Source organism: Nicotiana tabacum, chromosome 6 (assembly GCF_000715075.1).
Source record: "Nicotiana tabacum cultivar K326 chromosome 6, ASM71507v2, whole genome shotgun sequence".
Taxonomy (NCBI): Eukaryota; Viridiplantae; Streptophyta; class Magnoliopsida; order Solanales; family Solanaceae; genus Nicotiana; species Nicotiana tabacum.
The window spans coordinates 115,350,658-115,357,964 of NC_134085.1; positions in this window are offsets into that span (position 1 = coordinate 115,350,658).

Below are 7,307 nucleotides of genomic sequence, written 5' to 3' on the forward strand. Positions count from 1 at the left end.
ATAAGATTAACAAATCTAGCTTACATTAGAACTCAAATGGCATGAAAACATGCCTTAGCTAATCAGTACAGCCTTAGAAACATAGCAGGTTGGGCAAGAGTAACTCAACAAGGTCTGAAAGTGTAATGACCCGACCGGTCATTTTGCTTTCTAGAACCCTGTTCCCCTAAATAAGACTGCTCGTACTAGATTTAACTGATTTTTGACTTGGGGGACGGTTGGTTTGGGATTTGGAAGAGTTTGGATTGAAATCGGAGCACTTGGTTCCTTAAGGTTGGCCTAAAAGGCCAATTTTAACTTCGGTCAACATTTTGAGTAAACGACCTTAGAATGGGGATTTGATGGTTCCAATAGGTTTTTATGGTGATTTCAAAATTGGGCGTATGTCCGGATCGGATTTTAGATGACCAGGGAGAATTTCGGCGCCTAATAGTGAAAGTTGATTCCTTAAGGATTTTGAAGTTCTTAAATATTTGGTTTGGAGCGGGATTTTGTGTTATCGAGGTCCAAACAGAGTTCCAAGACCGAGAATAACTCTGTATTGCCATTTAAGAGTTGCACGCAAAATTTGGTGTCAATCCGAGTAGTATGTGTGTTTCGTCACATTGGAAGTAAATTAAAGAACTTGAAGTTCATAAGTTTGATTCCAATGGTTTTAGGGAGTGATTCTTAGATTTAGTGTTGTTTCGGGCATTCTGAGGGTTCGAGCGAGTCCGTTTTATGATTTCAAACTTGTCACTATGTTCGCGCGGGGCCCGGGGTCCTCGAGCATCAATCAGATGAGGCTCGAGTGAAGTAGGAAAATTTTGGAAGGAGCTGAAGCTTTAGGTATCTGTCCTAACTGCACCTGCGATTGGTCAGTCGCAGGTGCGATACCGCAAAAGGGTCGAGTCCTCGCAGGTGCAGCCAAGGGGGAGGCATCCAGGAAACGCAGATGCGGCTCCCTTTCCGCAGTAGCGGACCTGCAGGAGCGGCCCCCAGACTGCAGAAGTGGTCCCAGCCAGCCCAGCCCAGTTCCGTAGAAGCGAGACCGCAGGTGCGGTCCCCCAACCGCAGGCACGGAAATCGCTGAAGGCAGTGCCTTCATTTAATACGGGAATGTGTCATATTTCCTTCATTGTTTGGGAGATTTGGGAGCTTCCAAAGAGGGGATTTCAACCTAGCATTGTGAGGTAAGTCATTTCTACTTAATGTGAATTTAATACTTGGGTTTTGGGTAGATTAACACATAAAGATTAGTGAAAAATCATGGGATTAGAGTAAAAACTAGGGTTTTGTTAAAAATAACATTTAACCACAAAATTTGTTATGGAATGAAGTAGAAATCATATATTCTTGATCCTTAAGTTATGGGTAACAACTTTCTTAAAAAAAATTGCGAAATCCAGGCACGGGGGCGAATTTTAGGAATCTTGTAATTTGGATTAGGGAATCACCCTAATGGTTGGGGTATGAACTTTTAAGCCTATATTGATTAGTTTCTATGCTATTTGGATAGTTTTGGAGTGTTTTGCACCAAATTGAGGGTTTGGACTTAAGCTTTGACTGAAAAGTAGGCGGTGAAGCGAGGTAAATCTCTTTTCTATCCTTGTAAGAGGAAAATCTCCCACAGGTGAACGTAATTAATGTGTGATTTGATTGTGGGGGGTCGCGTACGCATGAAGTGACGAGAGTCCGTACGTGGCTACTATTCCTGTTATGTTTGTATAGTTCTAGGTTTACACCATGCTTTGTGGGTACTGTTATATGATTACAAATTGTTGAATTGCATTGATTGAAACCGCGTTGAGAATGTTGTGATTTCAAGGATTTCAAGTAAATAATTATTTTGAAGGGAATTAAAGAAACATTTAAGTTGTATCTATACTTAACTGCATCGCAAGTATATTCCACGCGCGGGGTGATTATTTTCACTACTCTCATGGGAGCGGGCCGTTCACCTCGGTAGGTTGGTAATTGTATATAAGTATGGTTCGGGTCGTTTGACCCTCGGCAGTGCACATTTTACTTTTATGTTGGATCGTGTCGAACATCCTCGGTGGAAAATGTATGATAATAGAATCGGAACCTCTTATAATCTGTATGATTTATTGTTTGAAAGACCATTTGTTTTAAAAGAAGGAAATGCCTTGAATTATTGATTGATGAGAGGATTTGAATTTGTTTCTATCTATGTACATTGTGAATTGAAATATTGAACTTCATATTATCATATTATTTACCCTAGTAAGTGTCAAGTCGACCCCTCATTACTACTTCTTCGAAGTTAGACTAGATACTTACTGGGTACATATTATTTATGTACTCATACTATGCTTCTGTACTTAATTGCACAGGATTTGAGGCAGGTGCATCTAGTTATGCAGTCGGCGTGCATCCTTAATCCTTGACCGAGATTCCACGGTGAGATGCCCTCTTCCGAGCCATTCAGCAGCATGCCTGAGTCTCCTTTTTTGTGATTATTGTCTATTTTGTTCCAGGTTAATAGGATAGTTACATCCTTTTGTATATTATACTAGTTGCCCTAGCACTTGTGACACTAGTTCCTGGCACACACATTGGTAGACTTTTATTTTGGGTTGTATATTTGTCATTATGAACTACTAATTATCACTTGCTTTAAATTCAAGTTAAGTAAATGACAGGATTGTTTAAATAAATTAATTCAGAACTCACTAGTTGATTAGGGTTGGCTTGCCTAACAACGATGTTGGGAGCCATCACGACCTACCATGGAATTTGAGTCATGACAACATGGTATCAGAGCACTAGGTTCACGTAGGTCTCACAAGTCATGGAAAACCTAATAGAGTCTTGCGGATTGGTATAGAGATGTCAGTACTTATCTTTGGGAGACTATGGGGTGCTAGGAAACTACTCTTTATTCATTTCCGATCGTGCAGTTGATGGTATACTAAATTTCTTCTTGTATTCTCTCACAAATAGTGAGGACGCGTGCAACGGACATTCTAGACATGGGAGGAGCCGCTCCCCCCATTGTTAGGGACCGAGGCAAAGACCGGGGGAGGGCACCGACCCGAGGTAGGGGACAAGGGCATCCAAGAGCTGCTCCAATTGCACCACCGATGGATCCAACAAGGGATCCCATTATTGAGGAGTAGGGCGAGGTGCCCACAGTAGCAGCTACCCCAGCAGATTTCATGATGCCACCGGGCTTCCAGGAGGTCATGGGTCATATGTTGCGGTTCATGGACTCTATGACCCAGGCTAGTTTATTTCCAACAGACCCAGCCACATCTTAGGAAGGAGGGGGAGCACAGACCCCTACTGCTCAGGCTCCTGGGCATGCAGCTGTCGTATACCAAACTACAGGTACTCTACCCACGGGTGGTGCCCGACCAGTTACAGCAGCGGCCCTTGAGCTCAGACCAGCTACGGACGGCGATTCACAGAAGTTAAATGATAGATGGACTAGGCTATACCCTCCTATCTTCGGGGGTGAGCGTCATGAGGATGCCCAGGATTTCATTGATAGGTTCAGGGATATGCTGCATAACATGAGGATATTGGAGTCTCATGGGGTTGACTTCACCACTTTCTAGCTAAAGGGCAGGGCCCGTAGATGGTGGTAGTATTACCTTCTCGGCAGACCAGCAGGTTCTCATCCCCTGACTTGGGACCAGTTTACACAGCTTCTATTGAACAGGTATATCCCTCCCTCTTAGAGGGAAGAGTTGCGAGGTCAGGTTGAGCACCTCGAGTAGGGCCAGATGTCCGTGATAGATTATGAGGTTAGATTTTCTGAGTTGTCCCGCCATGCACTTATGATACTTCCTACGAACGCCGAAAGAGTGCGGAGATTTGTTGCGGGGTTGCATCCCAGTATTCAGGCTAGCATGGCCAGAGAGGTGGAGATGGGTATTGAGTATCAGCTAGTGGTAGAGATTGCTCGCAGGATTGAGGGCTATCGCTAGAGGGGTAGAGAGCAGATTCAGCAGGATAAGAAGGCCTAATGTTTTGGAAAGTTCAGAGGTGCCCCAGATAGAGGCAGAGGTCACTTCAGGAGGGGTCATCCTAGCAGGCCCCCATATTCAGCACCATCACCACCTCCTCGAGGTGCTCCAGTGAGGCCTTATTTCAGTGCGATGCCCGAGAGTTCTTACCGTCCACCAGCTATTCAGAGTTCATCCGGCGGGTATTCTGGTCATCCGGGTTCTTCTAGTGCTTACTTAAGTACCATGCCAGAGAGTTCATATCGTCCACCAGCCATTTATGGTTCTTCTAGAGAGTATTCAGATCAACAGACTCAGGCTTCAGGACAGTAGTCTATGGCACCGCGGGGTTGTTATTAGTGTGGGGATCTAGGTCACATGAAGAGATTTTGTCCCAGACTTCGGGGCAAGGCAGTATAGTAGGGTTATCAGCCTATGATTACAACACCAGCCGTCCGGCCGCCTAGAGGTGGGGGACAGACCGGTAGAGGCCATCCTAGAGGTAGAGTCTAGATAGGGAGAAGTCAGCCAGCTACTGCTCAGTCAGGTGGAGGCCAATCGGCCGATGCTCCAGCCAGATTCTATGCAATTCCGGCCAGACCAGATGTATTGCCCTTAGATGTCGTTATCACAGGTATTATTTTCGTTTACGGTAGGGATGCTTCACTACTATTTGATCCAGGGTCTACATATTCATATGTGCTATCTCTATTTGCTCATTTCCTAGATATTACTCGTGATCCTTTAGGTACTCTTGTTTATGTGTCCACTCATGTGGGAGATTCTGTGGTTGTGGATCGAATCTACCGGTCATGTGTGGTCACATTTTGTGGTTTCGAGACTAGAGCAGATCTTATGTTGCTTGATATGACCCATTTTGAGGTCATCCTGGTCATGGATCTATTATCTCTATATCACGCCGTCCTAGATTGCCATGCCAAAACTGTTACATTAGCAATGTTAGAGTTGCCAAGGTTGGAGTGGAAGGGTTCCTCAGTTAATATATCTAGTCGGGTTATCTATTTGTTGAAGGCTCGACATATGGTCGAGAAGGGTTGTTTAGCTTATCTAGCTTATGTTCGGGATACCACCGTAGAGTCTTCGACAATTGATTCAGTTCTAATAGTCCGGGAGTTCGCCGATGTGTTTCCTTTTGATCTTCCTGGAATGCCGCTGGATCGTAATATTGATTTCTGTATTGATTTGGCTCCAGGTACCCAGCCTATATCTATTCCACCGTACCATATGGATCCAAAAGAGTTGAAGGATTTAAAGGAGCAGCTTGAGGAGTTGTTAGCAAAGCAGTTTGTTAGACCAAGTGTGTCACCTTGGGGTGCACTGGTGTTGTTTGTAAAGAAGAAGGATGGGACCATGCGGATGTGCATTGATTACCACTAGTTGAACAAGGATACCGTCAAGAACAAGTACCTGTTATCATGTATTGATGATTTTTTCACCCATTTGCAGGGTGCTAGGGTGTTCTCTAAGATCAACTTGAGATCAGGGTACCATCAATTAAAGATTCAGGACTCAGATGTTCCAAATTCTGCTTTTCGTACTAGATATGGTCATTATGAGTTTCTGGTGATGTTCTTTGGCTTGACTAATGCCCCAGCAGTGTTTATGGACTTGATGAATAGAGGGTTCAGACCTTATATTGATTCCTTTGTTATCGTCTTCATTGACGACATCTTGATATACTCACGTAGCCTGGGGGAGCATGAGAAGTATTTGAGAGTAGTGCTTCAGACCTTGTGAGAACAGAAGCTATATGCTAACTTCTCCAAGTGCGAGTTTTGGCTAGAGTCAGTGGCATTCTTGGGGCATATTGTGTCAGGAGAGGGTATTAAGGTTGATCCCAAGAAGATTGAGGTAGTTCAGAGTTGGTCACGTCCTACTTCAGTGATCGAGATCAGGAGTTTCCTGGGGTTAGTGTCACGACCCAAACTGAAGGGCCATGACTAGCACCCGACCACACTTGCCGAGCACCAACGTACATTTCATCTAACCTTCATTATTATCTTTTAAGGCTGACGAGATCAATATAAATGGTAGACCTAGATCATGGACAACCAGCAATAAAATATGATGGCATGAATATACATAGCAGGGGATGACCAGACAATCAAGAAACTACATATAAGGTATGAGCTACCACGCTACTATGAAAGACTATACGACAAAAACTAGCCGACAAGGCATACCAAACTATACATGAGCCGACACCTGTCTATGAGCCTCTAAAAGAACATAAGTGTTGCAACATAGCCGGAACAGGACCCCGACATACCCATAATGTCTATAACAAAAATTGCATACCAAGACCAAGGCAAGTCCGGAGAAGGGATCTCGCCAATCACCGCTGAACTGGATAGTCTACTGTGGTGGGGGAGCTGCACCTGTCTGTCTATCAGGACCTGCAGCACGACATGCAGCGTCCACAAATAAAAGGACGTCAGTACGAATAAAGTACTGAGTATGTAAGGCAAGGAACCATAAATACGATCAGTAATGTAAGCAAGGATAAAGAATATACCACCTGTAACATCTTAGTACCTCTGAGGGCTACTTACATGAAATGCATGATACATATGTATAAATACATAAACCTTTAAAGCATTTGCCTCTGTGGGCATCATCATCATCATATCGTACCCGGCCATAATAGGCTCGGTAGAATCGTACCCGGCCACGTGGAGCTCGGTAAAACCCAACTGATCAGTGGTTGCACAATAGGTGCCGTACCCGGCCAACTATAGCGTGGCTCGGTAGAGTAAAATAGATACATATATATAATGCATGCTCGACTCATGGAATCACATTCTAAACCTTTCGGAGTGACGTAAGGTCGGTATCCTCTGTACGCGTTATTAGGACTAACTCTTCACTATGAACCTTATAAAATTTAGGAAGTATGAACAACATTGATAACATAAGAATAAGAGAAGCAACATTAACATCAATCGTTCCATAAGAGGGAAAACAATGTAAGTACTGCTAGCTTCTAAGAGTAGAGTATCTTGGAAGCTCGTTCATTACATTATGTACAATCGGAGTCGTGCAAAAGAAGGAAAGGGATAGCCTCACATACCTTGTATATACTTCCCCAATCTCAAGCTATGCAATTGTCAAAACTCCTTAGTCTACAATAAGAGAAACGATACTATCGTTATCATTTAAGCGTCATAACTATTATGTATCGACCACAACCTATTTTACGATGAAACGGACAGCACCTCCCCTATATATATGACCTCACACAATTCAAAATAGTCACCAAACAGCCCAAACAACATCAATAATAAACATATTGAGCCTCCCAATATAGTCCACACACAGCCTAATCACTCCATA